The sequence below is a fragment of the Symphalangus syndactylus genome, chromosome 7, assembly GCF_028878055.3.
Source record: "Symphalangus syndactylus isolate Jambi chromosome 7, NHGRI_mSymSyn1-v2.1_pri, whole genome shotgun sequence".
NCBI classification, from domain to species: Eukaryota; Metazoa; Chordata; class Mammalia; order Primates; family Hylobatidae; genus Symphalangus; species Symphalangus syndactylus.
This window is the reverse complement of record NC_072429.2, coordinates 57,573,831-57,594,118: the sequence shown is the minus strand read 5'-3', so window position 1 is coordinate 57,594,118 and position 20,288 is coordinate 57,573,831. Positions and strand designations below refer to the sequence as shown.

General features: G+C 39.1%; 1 pseudogene; it reads left to right on the top strand.

Moving 5' to 3' along the window:
- The first annotated feature begins 10,108 nt into the window (after positions 1–10,108).
- LOC129485737 (phosducin-like protein 3) overlaps positions 10,109–20,288 on the top strand; it is a 58,281-nt pseudogene continuing 48,101 nt past the window's right edge.

The window sequence follows — 20,288 nt, the reverse complement described above, 5'->3', positions numbered from 1 at the left end:
AAATTTGTTACGCTTTTCTCTCATTCACCTGTCTCTCTTCTGTCACAGGAGTATCAGCAGTGACCCTTATGATGGGTGAGGAAACATATCACACCCTTTCTTCCCCTAAAATAGAGAAACGCAAATAAACATTGGGAGCCCAATAATGAGATAATGATGTGGAGGAAACAGTGCATGAAGACTGAGGAAGTCAGGATCATTTGGAGTCAATCCAGAAAGTCTCAGCTTCACTGCACAAAGACCATTGTTTCACAATAATGAATAAGAAACATCAAAAGTGTATATCCATTGTAAAGAGAAGCATTTTGTTTGTCTAAACCAGGGGTTTTCTAATTGTGGTCCTTGGACCAGCAGCACAGGCATCACCTGAGAAATGGTTAGAAATGCAAATTCCTGGGCTCCATTCCAGACCCAGGGAATCAGAACCTCTGGAGAAGCTAAATTTGAGGACCACGGACCTAGATCTGTGCTGTCCAGTAGGACAGTCACCAGGAGCCACATGTCTTTATGGGATATTTGAAACATGGCTAGTCCAAATTGAAACATGCTGGCAAATGTAAGAAACACACTGGATTTCAGAAAATTAGTACAGAAAAAAAGAAGGTAAACTATTTCATTAATGTTTTTATATTGATTACATATTGAAATAATAATGATTTGGATATATTGCATTATACAAAGTATATTACTAAAATCAATTTAATCCATTTCTTTTTACTTTTTTTTGATCTGGCTACAAGAAAATTTACAGTTACATGTGACTTGCATTATATTTCTGTAGGAAAACACTGGTCTATTGCAAACCTCTTAAAAGTGTAAAAATTGCCTCCACAAAATTCTTGTGAACCCAGAAAATTTGAGACAGGACTCAGTTAATTTAGAAAGTTTATTTTGCCAAGGTTGAGGACGCGCCTGTGACACAGCCTCAGGAAGTCCTCACAACATGTGCCCAAGGTGGTCAGGGCACAGCTTGGTTTTATACACTTTACAGAGACGTGAGATATCAATCAATATATGTAAGAAGTATATTAATTCCATCCAGAAAGGCAGAGATAACTCAAAGCAAGTCCCCCACCCCCTCCCTCCCGGCCCCCGGGGGCTTCCAGGTCACAGGTAAGTGACAGACAAATGGTTGCATTCTTCTGAGTTTCTGATAAGCCTTTCCAAAGGAAGCAATCAGAGTTTGCATCTATCCTAGTGAGCAGAGGGATGACTTTGAATAGAATGGGAGGCAGATTTGCCCTGAGCAGTTCCCAGCTTGAAAGAGCCCAAGATATTTTCCTTTCACATTTCTCCCCCTTTCTTTTTTAAAATCTTCTGGAGAAAGCATTTTACAAGAAAATGAATCTCTTTTCAGGCTTCATCTGATCTCTCATGGCTAGGAAGGTTTTTTTTCCTAGACATGTAGGTCCCCAAAGCTCATTTTTAGCAGGTTGTTAAGTCTCATGTCCTAAGAAGAGAAAATAGGGGGAGGAAGAGAGAAAAACGACAACAAACAAAAGGGCAATCCTAGAAAAATTGAGATAGGCCACATTACTCTGAAGTCCATAGGCAGGTATGAAAGTGACTTATCTATGTAAATAGGTTGCTATTATTTTCTTTTAGAGTTTAGATTGTCTGACTTCAGTTCCCAGGGCTTAAGGATTGGCTTCAAATTAGGAAAAATGGGAAAAAAGGAAAAAAATTGAAAACATTATTTTGAAGACTTGTGGCCAAGAAAAATTAGAATTTGGTTCAAAATGTAGAAAATAATACAAATGGAAAAAACATTAGGCAAGACTAGAATCTAACAATAGGTGTACTATAGTTTTGAAACAATTTTTCTCTCTCTGGTTTCCCATTTTTACTAAAGACAGATCGTGGTAGGACAGTTTGCTTTATTATACTTGGCCTAATTATTTGTATACATTGCAGCAAGAATAATTTGGTGTGTTTTTTTTTACATAGGCTTTTAAATTGGCTTTGATGGAACTTTGTTCCATAAAAGGAATCTCACATAAGACTTTTTAAAGCTGAACCCATCCATGGATTTGTGCCATTAGATATCTATGGGTTGGGTGAATTTCCTCTTCTCTTGAGATTCCAAGATAAACCTGGGGCTTCTAGACCTGTCAGTAAATGACATTCTTTACTAACCACAGGTCAGAAACCCTGTACAGGGATGGTGTACACAAAATATGAGGCCAGTTTTTCCAAGGGCTTTATTGACTCCATAAGTCTGATTCCTTAAAGGAAAGCACATCATTCCAGTCAAAGCCTTGATAAAATAACCAGTTTCTCTAGTTGTGTCCTGTTACAAAAGAAGACAGATTCTTACTGCACTTATGCAAATAACTGTATTGCCATAATTTAAGAATACTCACAAATAGTTTACAAATTCTGGAGAAATCAGGTAGAGAGCAACAAATATGCTCAAATTTTGTTCGTGGGAGTATACTAAATTATTAAAAGCTGTCAATAGCTCAGAAGAAAAGTTGTGAGACTCTGAAAAATAAGACAAAGGATCAGCAAACATTTTAAGCAAAAAGTCAAAAAGATTAGTTTAGTCCATGCAGTTAATTCCTGTTCTGCTTGATATTCGTGAACTTTTTAGGTCTCCATTAATCCTGAAAGTTTCATCTCTATTCTGAAGTTACAGTCTCCAAAGTTATCAGAAACCTGCATTCAAGAGCACCTGTTGTATAGCTGATTATAAAACCACCTTCTGAAAGGACCAAAACTAGACAAAAATGGTCCATGGATGACAAAAAGTTTTAGGGCAACCGTAGTCAAAGACACAACAAAAAAATTTGTTGGCACACAATAATTTTAACATAACAATTACTATTATTACTGATAATATACACTAAGTTATATCAGAATTATAGGAGTTTCCCATAATTTTGGAACACATACCAATAACATAGTTATACCATATGCCCAAAGAAAACACAACACCATTTCATATTTGACAATGCTTCCTGTATAATTTTTGTACCAAATAAGCCAAATTTTTTTTTTTTTTTGGACTTTAGGGAACCTAATATCTTAAAGGATTGATTCAGTTAGAAAAAAAACATAATTTATAATTTGATTTAGGAAAGCTTGTCAAATATCAAAGGTTTCAAACATTTGATATCACAAAATAGGATCACAGGTCACTGTAAAATAAGTCATTCATTTAACCAAAGTGATAACTCAAAGATTTCAGAAAAAAAGGTGAAAACATATTTTTTGAGAGAGGAAAGTTAATTTTCCAAACAATGTTAAAAACAGCATGAAGACAATTAAATTCGTTTTCCAAAATTTTATAAAAAATCTATAAAACTTTAATCTTGACCATAAGATATAGCTTACATAAGCCTTTTAAAATCTTTATAACCTTTATTAAGGAGTTGGTTAATGCTTCAAGAAAACCTTGATACTCACAGGGGCCCATATGCTGGTCTTGCATCAGTGTGACTTTGATATTAATGATTAATTTATAGAGGAACTGAACTTATTTTATCTTCCAAAATTAGCCCTTACAATCATATGCGCCCACCTCTTCCATGATAGTCCCTGGGCCTTGAGGAGTTGCATAGCTTTAATTTCTTCCCCTGTGTCTCAGGAATGCAGTTTATTTTGTTTGACATCTTCTACAGGGCCCGAAGGTGAGGCTTTGATTGCTGTCAGTGATTTAGCAGGACCTGATGTCCTTTTTAGATCCAGGAGTCAAAGCCCTGTAACTCAATGTCACGAGGACTTTAAAAGCACATACAGGAAGATACATGGATGGAATAACCTCAAAATTTTTGTATCTGTTTCTGTCTTCCTAAGCAAACCAAAACTTAATATGATAACTTGATCATATTAAAGTTTTGGGATTTTTTTTCAATATAAATTCTCTTACTGTGACTTACACTGACTGTTCATGACATGCTCAGACTTTCTGGTTTGTCCTGAACATCCCCTCTTTCTTAAACAACCAGTAATTTTATTTTAGGACTAAATTTACCATACAAGATTCCTTCTCATATAAAATTATTTCTCTTTAGGCTTTCTTACTGCAACAACAGTGAAAAAATACCTCTTTTATTTTCTGGTTCCTTTTACCTTGTTTTATATATAACCTTTAAATAAGCTTTGAATTAGACAAAGGTTGTTCACATTTTTTTTAATAAGGGCATGTTTTTTTTTTTTTTATTTTTAGCAAGAATGTTTTCCTACTATATATTTATTGGAAAATAACCAATGTATTAGTCCATTTTCATGCTGCTGATTAAGACATACCCAAGACTGGGCAATTTACAAAAGAAAGAGGTTCCACATGACTGGGGATGCCTCACAATCATGGTGGAAGGCCAGGAGGAGCAAGTCATGTCTTACATGGATAGTAGCAGCCAAAGAGAGAGAGCTTGTGCAGGGAAACTCCCGTTTTTAAAGCCATCAGATCTCGTGAGACTTATTCACTGTCACGAGAACAGCACAAGAAAGAACAGCTCCCATGATTCAATTACTTCCCACCAGGTTCCTCCCATGACATATGGGAATTGTAGGACTTACAATTCAAGATGAGATTTGGATGGGGACACAGCCAAACCATATCACCCAAATAATGAAATATCTTATTTATTAATTTAACTTTACATTCTAAATTATGACCAGTTTGTCTACAAGTATTTAGCCCATTACATTTATCTAATTATTTTATTTTAATTGTTTACCAAATTATTTAGGAAAACTGTGAGAATCATGATTTAAAGTTATAAAACTGCCATTGCATAATTATAACTGAAACAGTGAAAAAAGATTTGACCCAACTGACTCCATCTTGTTTGTAACCTCCAAGCTGTTCTTGTTCATTCCTGGGCAGAGGCCAAACTAACTTTGGGGGAACCTTAGTTTACAGCTTAGCTTTGAAACAAAGACAATAACAGTCCTTTCCCAAAGCAAACCTCCTTCTTTCCTGTGGACTAGACTGCCTAAAGCTACACGATTAGAAATTTTGGTAATCTTACTAAATTTAAGATGTGGCTATTTCCATTAAACCAATATCAATATCTTACTTATTGAAAATTACAAAAGGAAAAATTATTCTGTTTGGGGCTGGGTTTATAGTTTCATAAACCCTGTGCCAAAATTTGACAGTTATAGTGTTTGGCAGGGGTAAGTATGAAATTACTTGATTAATGACTGCCAACAAAAAAGTATGCTGGCAATTCTTAAGACATTTCTAATATTACTTTATCAATAATTTTAAAGCTAGCTTATTTGTTAAAGATTTTACTTAAATTACATAAACTTGAAAAAGCATTTGACTAGTCTTTTCCTTTTTAGTATCTGATTTAAGCACTTTTATTTTTTAAGCAATTAATTAGAGCTCTTTTGCATATTTTTAGTAGTGAAACGTTGTGTACACAACACATAAAAAGATAGGCGTGCTGATAGAAGTACATTTTATAGATTCATAAAAACCCTTTACTTCCATTCTTAGAATTTCAGATTCTTGATAACCTGTTTTACAACCCTGGGCAGTTGTCAACTAAATAGCCTTAAATTTGTATATTAAAAGAAGCAACTCAGGTGAAAGTCAAATACCAAAATTTACATTACAAGGTGCAAAGAGAAAAGTTTCCTATGCTAGAGGGAAATTAAAATGGATCTAATTGCCAATTAAACAGAAAATTATAGAAATTATAAAGGCCTTCTAAAAATACACACACACACACACACACACACACACACACATATCCTGTATCTTTTACTTCAGAACTTTTAGCCATAAGATAATTACAAATTACCAGCTTGCAAAAATAACTTGTTGGATCTAAACAATGGTTTTTATCTTAATAGAAAAATAGGGCCGGGCACAGTGGCTCATGCCTGTAATCCCAGCATTTTGGGAGACCAAGGTGGGTGGATCACGAGGTCAGGAGTTTGAGACCAGCCTGGCCAACATCGTGAAAACCTGTCTCTACTAAAAATACAAAAATTAGCTGTGCATGGTGGTGCACACAAAACAAAAAGAGAAGAAAAATAACAGCAGATTCAGAGCAGACAGAAAAGAAAAAATCAAGAAAATGAGGACTTATAACTCTATAGTTTGCAAGTCGTGTGAAGAGACCACCAAACAGGCTTTGTGTGAGCAATAAAGCTTTTTAATCACCTGGGTGCAGGTGGGCTGAGTCCGAAAAGAGAGTCAGTGAAGGGAAATAGGTGTGGGGACTTTTATAGGATTTGGGAGGGTAGTGGAAAATTACAGTCTAAGGGGGTTTTTTCTCTTGCGGGCAGGGGCGGGGGTCACCAGGTGCTCAGTGGGGGAGCTTCTGAGCCAGGAGAAGGAATTTCACAAGGTTAATTGCTCAGTTAAGGCGGGGCAGGAACAAATCACAATGGTGGAATGTCATCAGTTAAGGCAGGAACCGGCCATTTTTACTTCTTTTGTGATTCTTCACTTGCTTCAGGCCATCTGGATGCATTCGTGCAGGTCACAAGGGATATGATGGCTTAGCTTGGGCTCAGAGGCCTGACACTTAGGGCTTTTGTTTTGTTTTGTTTTGTTTTTTGAGATGGAGTCTCACTCTTGTCACGCAGGCTGGAGTGCAGTGGCGTGATCTCGGCTCACTGCAACCCCACCTCCGGGTTCAAGTGATTCTCCTTACCTCCTGAGCAGCTGGGATTACAGGCATGTACCAACATACCCAGATAATTTTTGTATTTTTAGTAGAGATGGGATTTTGCCATGTTGGCCAGCCTGGTCTTGAACTCCTGACCTCAGGTGATCCACCTCGGCCTCCCAAAGTACTAGGATTACAGGAGTGAGCCACCACACCCAGCCAAGGGCTCTTTTTTCCTTAATGTAAATGTGCACAAAGACCATATTATTTTCATTTTATATAAACTTTGGAAAGTAGAGGTGCCATAAAACCTACAGACTGCTCAAAAGGGGGTCATTCTCCTTGTTTTCTCCTCATTCTTACATTGTTTCCCATTTTTTTTCTTTCTTTTTATTTTTTTTTAATGGAGGAACTGAGCTATGGTCTATGGTTTTTGTGTGTTGGATCAACATGTGCTGCTTGTGGGCAGGACTCCACAGTGTGTCACCACTGAGTAGTTTCAACCCTTTTATATGTCTCAGTTTCTCCCTCCAGAGGTCTGTGACCTCAGAGAGGGCTCAAAGCACTGGATGATTAGCCCTTACATGTGTTACCTAGATGAGCCATTTATAAAATTAATTTTTGTTGGGGATTCCCTTGCAGGGCTGCTGCACGTCACGGGGTGGTCAACCTCCCAGACACTCCCATGGGGCCCCCTGGCACCCAGGGAAGCCTTTTGGCTGGGAGGAGCAAAATGCCTCTTCTCTTCAGGGCTAAGAAAACTCAGTCTCTTATTAGCATATCAAAACAACAGTTTAGTTCCTCATGCAAATGCACACAGACAAACTCAATTAAGATTAAAAATTTGGGAGAAAAAGCAATAGAGAAGACCCTTTCAAATGCATCTCCAAACTAGAATTAGGATCCTTAAACAACAACTTCGAATGGGAACAAACAACAAAGCCCTAACAATATGATCACTGAGCCCTCTAATGGTAAGGAGAAATTCATGTTACAGGAAAGGGGACCAGATCCAGACTCCAAGACAGGGTTCTTGGATCTCATGCAGGAAAGAATTCAGGGTGAGTCCATAGAGTAAAGTAAAAGCAAGTTTATTAAGAAAATAAAGGAGTAGGCTGGGCACAGTGGCTCACACCTGTAATCCCAGCACTTTGGAGGCCAAGGTGGGCAGATCACCTGAGGTCAAGAGTTTGAGACCAGCCTGGCCAATATGGTGAAACCCTGTCTCTACTAAAAATACAAAAATTAGCCCGGTGTAGTGGCGCGCACCTGTAGTCTCAGCTACTTGAGAGGTCAAGGCAGGAAAATCGCTTGAACGAGGGAGGTGGAAATTGCAGTGAGCTGAGATCACGCCACTGCACTCTAGCCTGGGTGACAGAGTAAGACTCCAGCTCAAAAAAAAAAGAAAGGAATAAAAGAATGCCTACTCCATAGACAGAGCAGCCCTGAGGGCTGCTGGTTGCCCATTTTTATGGTTATTTCTTGATTATATGCTAAACAAGGGGTGGATTATTCATGCCTCCCCGTTTTTGACCGTATAGGGTAACTTCCTTACATTGCCATGGCATTTATAAACTGTCATGGCACTGATGTGAGCGTAGCAGTGAGGACGATCAGAGGTCACTTTTGTTGCCATCTTGGTTTTGGTGGGATTTGTGAAGCTTCTTTACTGCAACCTAATTTAACAGCAAGGCCTTTATGACCTGTGCCTTGTGCTGACCTCCTATCTCATCTTGTGACTTAGAATGCCCAGCCGTCTGGAAATGCAGTCCAGTAGGTCTCAGCCTCATTTTACCCAGCCCCTACTCAAGATGGAGTTGCTCTGGTTCAAATGCCTCTGACATTTAGACCAGTTGTTTGTTAATCTTAACTTCAGCCAAGCCAAACCCCAATTCAGTTACTTACCTAGGAATGGGTTTCAGGCTGAAGACTGCTCTCTACCATCCTAGATGCACGAAAAAATAAATAAATAAATAACTCATCTTCCCTGTTGGAAGTGAGCTTAAACTCCATAGTGGAGTTACCTGCCTTCCATCATGAGCCCAAGATATTTTCCTTTCACATTCCTATAAAAGGTTACATAACTTCTGCTTGAACATTTTCAATGACAGAGAACCCACAAATCAAAACTTCTATTTCTTTTTCTTTTCTTTTTTTTTTTTTTGAGACAGTCTCACTCTGTCACCCAGGCTGAAGTGTTTTAGCATGATCTAGGCTCACTGCAACCTCCACCTCCCAGGTTCAAGTGATTCTGGTGCCTCAGCCTCCCAAGTAGCTGGGATTACAGATGCATGCCACCACTCCTGGCTATTTTTTTTTTTTTTTTTTTTTTTTAGTAGAGACAGGGTTTCACTGTGTTGGCAAAGCTGGTCTCGAACTCCTGACCTCAAGTGATCCGCCCATCTCGGCCTCCCAAAGTGTTGGGATTACAGGCCTGAGCCACCGCGCCTGGCCCAAAACTTCTATTTCTTAATAAGTTTTTCCTATGTTAAGATCTGCCTTGCTGTAGCTTCTTACCCCCTCCTACCCCTACCCCCAACCCCGTTTACTCTGGTTCTGACCTCTGAAACTACACAAAATAAGGACAGCCCTTTGCTTCATGACAGTTCTTTAGTATTTTATAACTTGGATCACTGTCCACAGTGCACCTCATCTTTGCCAGGCTGAAAATATTCCTGGTCATATCGTGTGTCCACATAATATTAATACATGATTTCAAGAGCTTCTGCTCTCCTGGTTACACTCTGATAAACATTCTTCTCTTCATAATATATCTCATGTAGGAAAAATGGTCCAAGTCTTAGAAACAGACCAAAGTGATTGCTGGTGTCCTTTCAGTGGAGGTCAGGACATTGTTAGCAGACCCACTGGGATTTTCTAATTCCATAGGGCATGCACTTTCGATTGCCTGTGTTTGACTAGGCTATTATACAACTCTGTAGGAATAGGGTTTAAGTTCTAGAAAATGGATAATGATGCAAATGTTTCCTGCCCATAGCAATGCAAATGATTCCGGTGCATGACAATGCAAATAAATTTTGTCTGGCAGAGAATATAAATCTCTGCAAATCAAAATCTCATTTTAAGTGGATTTTAATTAATGAGTTAAATAAAATATTTGACACATATATTTTATTTTTGTGATTTTACCTTTTTGAAAATTATGCTTTTGACCCTCAGGAAACAGGATTCCCAGAACACAGTGGACCCTTCCTGCTTGCCTGGTGACTCTATGCATGGTAACTGGAGAGCTTTTTAATAACCTCATTAGCACTATTGACACTTTGAGTACAGAGTGAAACAAAACACCAAGTTTCTCATATCTTATGCCTTTTATTTTGTAACATGAATGCTAGATTTTTAAATATTTATTTCTTTTAAGTTTAATGTTGAGAATGTGAGCTCTCATTACTCCAGCCCAAGGAAACAATTGTCATGTCATTTATGTCTTTATCAAAGAACAAACCAGAATCCAAAACCACTCAGAACTCAGAGGACTTTGGTAAGCAGAACCTGCTTTCACTGCCGGGATGGGGGAGAGAGAAGGGAGTACAAGGGTTTCTCTGCGGAAGCACTATCCAGCCGAGGCTGATGCAGGTCAGTGGGAAACTTACACAACTGGGGCGGTAAGCGGTCCTCTCCAGGAAGAGTTGTAACCACAGGAGCATCTCAAACTGGGCCTACCCTATTGATAACAGAATGTCTAAATACCTTGTAGATATAACAGAGCCAAGACTGCAAGTCATATGGCCCAGGCATGTGCAATAGGAAAGATTTGACCTCTGAAACCCAAAACCAACAATTCCTCCCCACGGAACCAGGAAGACCAGGACACAACCGGAACCTGAACATCAGAACCATTTCAAAAGCAAGGGAGTCTGACAGCCAGGAAGATCCAGGGCTAAAATCAGCCTCAACGTACCTTACCAAAAATAGTCACATTTGAAGCTCTCCAATCAGACCCTACCACACCAAAATCCTTTCCCTTGCCTTCCAATCCCTTGAAACTTGTCCCGGACTCAAATTTGGGAGACAGATTTCAGCCATGCCTCCTGTGTCCTTACTGGTCAGCCTCTCAATAAATCCTTTTTTATCTCAAAAGCTGGTGCCATAGTATGGCTTCTAATCACGTCAAGCAGTGAGCCCATTTGCTCAATAACAGAATAATGCAAAATTGTCCATTTTTCTTTATACAGTGTTACACATACTTCATTAAAATTACTCTCCTCAAAATAATATAAAATTAAGAATATAAAATTGCTAGAGCCTCTCCAAGGGCCTTTCAAGGTACCCTGTGAAAGTGAGGGGCCCTGAGCATAAGCTTCTTTGGCTTCCCCATTAAGTTTGTCTGAAGGTCTGCTAAGGTATGCCAGTGCAGAGAACGTCCTCAGTACCTAGGAGTGCTGACTTCCTGCCTATCTCACAATTTTTATGTCATTCATTTCTGTGACTCCCACCTCTTTACAAAAGATATGTACAAGCTCCATGCACCTACTTTTTGGGGGTGACCACTTATTATTCTTATTATTATTATTATTATTATTCAGCCCCATGGCTTCCTGTATTATTCTTAGAGATCACTTGGGAACCTGATTATCTTGATTTTAACAGAATGAAGTTTTCAAAGCTGTTGACCTTTATAAAAATCTAGTCTCCATGCACCTATTTTTTTGGAATCATTTAAAAATTATTCTGAGCTTACTTTGCTTTCCTTTTTAGAGGCCTCATAGATACAGACAAAGACTCTTTGCTTGGCCAAACTCTACTCAGCCTTCTGAATATTCTTCTAGGCCCATCTCTGCACTTCCATGTAAAATCCAGTTTTCGCAAGACCCCTGCTAATTCAGTTTAGCCAGAATTCACCTTACCCCAGATATTCCCTCTTAGTAGTTTTCCATTTGCTGACCCCTACCCTGCTCCTTGGCTCTAAGGTCCCACTTGCCCATGCTGTACTCAGAGTTGAGCCCAGTCTCTCTCCTTCACTGGAATACCCCATTGCTATGGTCCCTATACCTATTGTGGTGGACCTGAATAAAGTCTGCCTCCCTGTGCTATGACAAGTGTCATTAAATAATGTTTTTCTTTAACAATACCTATTTTCAGATGCCTGAAATTTTTTTGGGTTTTTTCCAGAGTAAAACAACAGATGTTGGTGTGGATGTAGAGAAAAGAGAATGCTTATACACTGTTGGTAGAAATGTTAAATCAGTATGACCTCTATGGAAAACAGTATGGAGATTTCTCAAGGAACTAAAAGTAGAACTACCATTCTACCCAGCAACCCCATGACTGGTTATCTACCCAAAGGAAAACAAATCATTATATATAGAGACACCTACACTCGTATGTTTATTGCAGCACTATTCACAGTAGCAAAGTCATGGAATCAACCTAAGTGTCCACCAATGGTTAACTGGATAAAGAAAATGTGTATGTGTACACCATGGAATACTAGACAGCCATAAAAAAAAATGAAATAATGTCCTTTACAGCAACATGGGTGAACCTGGAGGTCATTATCCTAAGTGAAATAACTCAGAAACAGAAAATCAAATACTGCATATTCTCACTTATAAGAGGAAGTTAAACAATGGTATACATGGATATAAAGATGAAAATAATAGACGTTGCAGATCCCAAAAGCAGGGAGAGCAGGAAGGGAGTGAGAATTGGAGAATCACCTATTGTGTACAGTGTTTACTATTTGAGTGATGGGTATACTAGAATCTCAGACCTCACCATTATGCAATACATCCATGTGACAAACCTGCACATGTACCCCGTGAATCTAAAATAATATTTCTTAAAGATATACAAATGTATGAATTTTAAATATTATGTGCATGGGTCATCACAGAAAAAGGAAGTACTTGAAAAGCAGTGAGATTTGAAAGCTTATATATTATCTTAAAAGGGGAAGGGGAGGGAGATATAGGTCACTTGGAGAGTAAATGATATTTAGGAAAGATGAGGGGCCGTAGAAGAAGAGATGGGAGATATGACCGTTTGGGACAATGTTTTTCTGGATTTAGTGTCAACTTCTAGTCTCCTCTGCTGTGAGAAGAGTCAATCTTCTCTGGTTGATAACATTTCCTGGAGAGGGGATTTATGACAATTGAGATCCTTTTGGAAGATCTGTCTTTAAGCAGATAAGGGGAGTTCAGAGAAAGCCTCTCCCTGAATTTGCTGGTTTTCGAATGGCTTCAGCTTAAAATAATCAAAGAGTGGCATATTTTTGGGTGGCACATCCTGAATTACTTCATAGTCATGTTTTGGGGTGGCATATTCTGGTCTTTAATAATACAAGGAGGAAAATGCATGAGAAAAACAAAGAAATATCTGGGCTTTGAGACAGATTTGGAAATAACGATAAATCAAATATCTATTTATTTACTTTACAAGCATTTGTTGATCTCCTTCTTGTGCCAGACAATAAACAAATAATTGCACTGCAGGGTTAATAAGCACAAAGCTTATATGCAAAGCTCAGAGGCAGCCTAGAAGTAGGGTTGAGAGAGTAGTGGGTTAGAATGTGGAAAAATGGGTCAAATGGGCTTTGGGAATTATTCCATTAATTATTTAAAGAAGTTCTAGAATTTGTTAATTATGTTACACTTGACTTTGGAAAATATATTTGACCAATGCTTATATGGTGCTTAATTGCTGTGTGCCAGTCACTGTTCTAAGTATTCTAACATTGTTAATTCAATTAAATATCCAGTGGGATAGTATTGTTATCATTCCCATTTTATAGATGAGAAAACTGAGTCTCTAAAGGTTTAGAAAGTATGACTCAGGGCCGGGTGCAGTGGCTCACACCTGTAATCCCAGCACTTTGGGAGGCCAAGGCGGGAGGATCATATGAGATCAGGAGTTGAGACCAGCCTGGCCAACATGGTGAAACCGCATCTTTACTAAAAATACTAAAATTAGCCAGGCATGGTGGCACGTGCCTATAGTCCCAGCTACTCAGGAGGCTGAAGAAGGAGAATCATCTGAACCCAGGAGGCGGAGGTTGCAGTCAGCCGAGATAGCAGCACTGCACTCCAGCCTGAGTGACAGAGTGAGATTCCATCTGAAAGAAAGAAAGAAAGAAAGAAAGAAAGAAAGAAAGAAAGAAAGAAAGAAAGGAAGGAAGGAAGGAAGGAAGGAAGGAAGGAAGGAAGGAAGGAAGGAAGGAAAGAAAGAAGGAAAGAAGAAAGAAAAGAAAGAAAGAAAGAAAGAAAGAAAGAAAGAAAGAAAGAAAGAAAGAAAGAAAGAGGAAAGAAAGAAAGAAAGAGGAAAGAAGAAAGAAAGAAAGAAAGAAAGAAAGAAAGAAAGAAAGAAAGAAAGAAAGAAAGAAAGAAAGAAAGAAAGAAGAAGGAAAGAAGGAAAGAAAGAGAAAGATTCAGACTGTAGGTGGTGGAAACAGGATTTAAACCTAGACATTCTAGTGTCAGGTTTCATGCTTTCACTGATGTGCTGTGCTGCTATAAGAGCTTGAGTTTTGGCCGGGCGTAATGGCTCACGCCTGTAATCCCAGCACTTTGGAAGGCCGAGGAGGGCGGACCACGAGGTCAGGAGATCAAGACCATCCTGGCTAACACAGTGAAACCCTGTCTCTACTAAAAAAAAATACAAAAAATTAGCCAGGCGTGGTGCTGGGCGCCTGTAGTACCAGCTATTTGGGAGGCTGAGGCAGGAGAATGGCATGAACCCGGGAGGCAGAGCTTGCAGTGAGCCAAGATCATGGCACTGCACTCCAGCCTGGGCGACACTGCAAGACTGTGTCTCAAAAAAAAAAAAAAAAAAAGAGCTTGAGTTTTAACCTAACATATTTCTAGGGAAGTGCTTCTAGAACTTTAATATGCATGCAAATCCCTGAGGATCTTGTTAAAAAGCAGATTTGGTTTCAATAGTCTGGCTTGGGGTCTGATGTCCTGCATTTCTAACAAGCTCCCAAGTGACACCTGGAACACCAGTGTTCCAGGAACCATAATTTGAGTTTCAAGGGTCTAGGATCTACTGTAGTTTTATTTTTCTTTTTTAATAAGATATGCTCATTCATAGATTTTTCTCTCCATGTCTACTCCTGTGCTTCTGGGAAAATTATCCACAAACTTCACATTCTCATCACCACCATGAGTACTTGTGGCTCTAATCAACACTCTCTAGCATCAGCATGTATCTGTATTAAGAATGTGAATGGAGCAAGGGAGCGGAGTGAGGAAGATTGGTTGAGGTTAGGGAAAGCAGGAAGTCAAGAGAGAGGGGACAGAATCAGGAAAGCAGAAGAAAGAATCCTAGGAGCAGAAACACCCAACTCTTCTGGCAAAGCTGTGAGGCGTGTGTGTGTGTGTGTGTGTGTGTGTGTGCAACCGCTTCTGAGTTGTTATTCCGAAACAGATTGTCCACTTCCATACACAAAGTATTGTATACATACCTGTTTCTTAGTCCACTGAAAATGCTATTAATAACATCTATGAGGCCCTCGTGACTATCTATGCATCATCACTGGGCATGTATTCATTTCTTCTATGTGGAATACTGAAACTTAAATTGCATTCTCCCTTGACTAAGAGAACTGACTTTTCCACAATGTCTGTTACTTTACAAACTGCAGTTGTTTGAAAGTTTGATAAATGATTCTATAGTATCCTTATCTTGCCTATTAAATAGGTGGCCTCTCTGTTTCCTGGAGTAACACAAAACTTATCTCCATTCTTTGCCTACAAGTAACTTCCAAAGCTTTTGCAGAGAGGAAGAAGTCTTATTTCTCTTGGAGAATTTGAGTCATGGATCGCTCTCTCGAAGAAACCAGTATAGGCTGGTGGGTTATTTCGCAATTCATGGCAAATTCCATAAATTTAAATCAAAGAAGATAGTCCCAGCTCAGAATAGCATTTTGATCTAAAAAATGGTTGCTTTATATTTGCTCCAAATGATATTGTGATAATATCATAGTAGCTAAGGCTCACAGGTGCTCACTTGGAGCCAGACCTTGCTCTAAGCACTTTGCACATATTAACTTCCTTGTGCCCAAGCATCGTCAGGACTGTTGCCCACGTATTCCCAATTGTTTGGCATTCTAAAACAGCTAACCATTTCTAGTAATTCCAAATAGGGACACATGTTCTTTGGTTCACAATTACAGTCATTATTATCCAATTTTTTATGTGTAAATGGAGGCACAGAGAAGTGAAGCAAATTGCCCAAGATCACACAGCTGGTAAATTTGGGAGCTAGAACTTGAAACTGGGAAGTTGGGATCCAGAGCCACTCTCTTAACCACCATGTTTTGTTGTTTCTCAAGAGTAAACTATGTCGTGAAACTGGAAAACAGTCCTTATCAAAAAGAGAAACGGTGGATCTCATTAATATGTAAGCTGTGCTTCGAAACCAACAAAGGTAAAATATTTAATGAGTCAGCCAAGAGTTTTACTAGTCAGCTGCAGGAAAATGCAGCCATTGTTTTTTGGAAACACAGTAAGAGCAAAGGTACCACGTGCCTGGCCTCAGCCTCTGCCTGGAAGGAAGGGAACTAGGAGGAAGACCAGAGTCAAGTGGAAAACCAGAGGAAGCGCGCCATCTCTGAGAAGCTTCCACCGGGCACAGTGGCTCATGCCTGTAATCCCAGCACTTTGGGAGGCTGAGGCGGGCTGACCATGAGGTCAGGAGTTTGAGAACAGCCTGGCCAACATAGTGAAACCCTGTCTCTACAAAAAATAAAAAAATTAGCCGAGCGTGGTAGCAGGCGCCTGTAATCCTAGCTACTCAGGAGGCTGAGGCAGGAGAATCGCTTGAACCCGGGAGGTGGAGGTTGCAGCGAGCAGAGATCGTGCCACTGCATACCAGCCAGGGTGACAGTGCGAGACTCCCTCTCAAAAAAAAAAAGCAACTTCATAGGGAATGGAGTGGCTGTATTTGAGGAGTCAGGGTGGTTTCTATAAGACAGACAATAAGAGATGGGGATTTGAAACTATAAGAGTTGGATATTTTAGACACTGAAGGAGGCAAGGTCTGCCCTGGGTAATTTGCCAGGATGAAGCCTTCCCTCCATGTAAATCCTCTGCCTCACTGTGGCCATTTCCCTCATAAACTCTTTTGAATTCCTGCCATGCTAGTAAACAGTAGGCATTCAGTTAATATTGTTCAGAGACAGCTGGTTATAGGATTTTGCTTTAGCCACATTTAGTCAGTGGGAGGTAGGGAGACCAAGCCGTGAACTCACAAGGGGATAAAAATAGTGCTCATCTTAGCCATCTATTGCTGTGTAATAAATGACTCCACAATATGGGGGCTTAAACACATTCATCATCTCACAGTTTCTGTGGGTCAAGAGTTTGGGTGCAGCTTGGATGTGCATCCCTGGCTCAGGGTCTCTCACCAAGGCTGTAGACAAGGTGTGGGCTTGGGCAAGGATCGATCTGCTTCCGAGTTCACATGCAGCTGTCAGCAACCTCGGTCCTTGGTGACTTTTGCCCAGAGTCCTCAGTTCCTTTCCACATGGGTCTCTCCACAGCACCAGTTTCCCTTAGAGAGAAAGTGGGGCGTGATGAGCACCAACACAAATCCTGAGCCTTTTTAGGCCTTAATCTTGGAAGAGTCATGCCATCACCTCTCCTCATTCTATTGGCTAGAAGCGAGTCACAGAAGCTAGCCTACACTCAAGGGGCAAGGAGAGCACAAGGGCGTGCTTACCCTTGGGGCACCTTAGAGGCAAAGGAAGACAGAAGCAGTGGCACAGATTTGATGAAGGAAAAGTCTCATCCAACAGTAAGATTATGATTTTTGATACAGAATTATTTCTCTACATATCTAAGCCACAAGAAGTCTGTCAATTAAGTTATACAAATATACCATAAAATGCAGTGACATTTTCTTCCTACAGGTGCCATTTGTTGTCCAATATCTGCAAATGCTGGGCAATTTTCCTCCCTGGATATACCACATGACAGTCAGCATGTTAGGTATGCTACTGGCATTTGGGGCATTTGTGTATATAAGGTGACCATTTATCATCCATATTGGACAATTTTAGATTGAAGGGACACTCTAAAACTACCACAATCACAGGCAAACCAAAATGTGTAGTCATCCTCCTTTAGGCCAAGCCAATCTTCAAGGAGTCCCTTCTCTCTGCCCTCCTTCTTTTTCTCTTCTTCAGCCTCCATCTCACTCTGGTTGTTTTTCTTCCCTCATTTACTCCACTCTCTACTCTCTGTACCAACCTTTGTCAGACGGATAGATTGCAAAAATTTTCTCTCACTCTGTAGGTTGTCTGTTCACTCTGATGATAGTTTCTTTTGCTGTGCAGAAGTGCTTTAGTTTAATTAGACCCCATTTGTCAATTTTTGCTTTGGTTGCAATTGCTTTTGGCATTTTCATCATGAAATCTTTGCCTGTGCCTACGTCCTGAATGGTATTGCCTAGATTTTCCTTTAGGGTTTTTATAGTTTTTGGGTTTTACGTTTAAGTTTTTAATCCATCTTAAGTTAATTTTTGTATAAGGCGTAAGGAAGGGGTCCAGTTTCAATTTTCTGCATGTAGCTAGCCAGCTCTCTCAGCATCATTTATTAAATAGGGAATCCTTTCCCCATTGCTTGTTTTTGTCAGGTTTGTCAAAGATCAGATAATTGTAGGTGCATGGTCTTATTTCTGAGTTCTCTATTCTGTTCCATTGGTCTATGTGTCTGTTTTTGTGTCAGTACCATGAGGTTTTGGTTACTGTAGCTTTGTCATATAGTTTGAAGTCAGGTAGCATGACTCCTCTAGCTTTGTTTTTTTTGCTTACAATATTCTTGGCTATTTGGGCTCTTTTTCGGTTTCAGGTGAATTTCAAAATAGTTTTTTCTAATATTGTGAAGAATGTCAATGGTAGTTTAATGGGAATAGTATTGAATCTATAAATTAATTTGGGTAGTATGGCCATTTTCATGATATTGATTCTTCCTATCCATGAGCATGGAATGGAAAACAAAATGTTAAAAATATGTTTTAATTACCACAGATAGACAGATAGCCAGATTGTTGTTAGACAGGTGAAATTAAGGAAACTACATTCACAAACTGAGTTATTCATTAAAATAATGCTGCTGCTTCCTCATTCCAATAATTCGGTTTCCCATTTATTGTTATTCTCTTGTCTTTCTTAGTAAATATCTGTTAACTCATTCTAAGAAAGCATGTATATGAACAGAAGAATATTTTCTTAAAACCAAAAAAGAAATTTCTTACAATCTTAATAGCAATCATTTCTGGATCCCACACAGAGAAGCAATCCACATGGAAAGTAACAGTTAAAGTTTTTTAATGGCCTTGAGAAACCATATGTCTTTTTAACTGTTTAGTCATTCAGGAAAGATGAGCACAAAAGTGTATTTTCTCTTTTTTCTCAACCCATCTAAATTGAATTGGCAATAAATATGAAATCCATTTCTCAGAGCTATTACAGAGTGCATGTACAGTATTATCAAATACAGTCTAGGCTGCTATTAGTTTTGCAGCAAATAAATGTTTCTATCATACAGTCCTTATCAAGAAAATTAAATAAAAGGACTGATAACTGGTGGCTAATATTCTTTCATGAGCCAGCTTTTAAATAGGTCACATTGTTCTTCACTTCATTGGAAACTGAAAATAGCTGCTATATCAGCAATGTTTGTGAAAAATAGCACATTATCTGGAACTGTCTGGGGAGGGGGACAGTGTATTTCTTTATAAATTAGACATCTAGTAGAACCATAAAGTTTTAAAATCTGACAGCGGCTTTATAGCTCATATATTTAAGCCCTTCATTTTTGATCTGAGGAAGCAGACATCCAGAAATATTAAGGGACCAAGTAAAACAACTATTTAGTATCAGAATTATGAGTTCAGTAGTTAAAATCTCTATTTCATCTTAAGTACATTTCCTATATTTTTTTCTGAATAAAGACAGTGAGGAAAAAAGCATTTACCCTTAAATTTTTTCTGTAATAAGTATCCTTTATAAGTTTCCAGATTTTATCCCTTGATGAGTCTTAACTGTAATAAAAATCAATGAATCAAAACCAGAAAAATAAGACAGATAAACAATTTTTATCAGATAAACAACTTTTCTCCCTACTGTCTTTTAAGAGACAGAGAAAGGAATCAGGGAAGGATTCTATCTGCTCAAAAGGGGACAATATTAGCCTCACTGGTACTGCCTTCCCAGAACCGACAGTCAAGCATACCCAGCCAAAAGCCAGGCTGCAAGAGAGACTTTTGAACAAAAATCAGATTTTTCTCTAGTGCCAGATTGTCTTTGACCTCTCGGCTGCTCATCATTTACTAAATACGTTACAGGTTGTATTTTGTGTATTGCAGGCTTGAAGAGGGCTGAAAGTGAAAGTTTTGTGTCCAGAACACATTAAATCAAGCTCCAATTTAGAACAACGTTTTTCCTGTCTCCTGCTTGCTGCTAAGGGCCATTTTGAAAAACAAGAAAATGAACAGCTGGAAGGCTAAGCAATTAGTATTTTTTTTCTTTGTACTTGATCTCCTACATCTCAGCTCAAGGACATACAGGGAGACTCTGAGCTCTGCTAAATTAGTAGCTAGTGAAAGTCCCTTGATAAATTAAAAAGAAATGAATTAATATCAGTGCTTTGCAAGGTGAGGCCTGAAGCACCTCTCTGGCAGAGATAGCTTAGGATGACCCAGTTATGATGATAATGAAGGGCTGGATGGGATGATAGTCCCAACAGA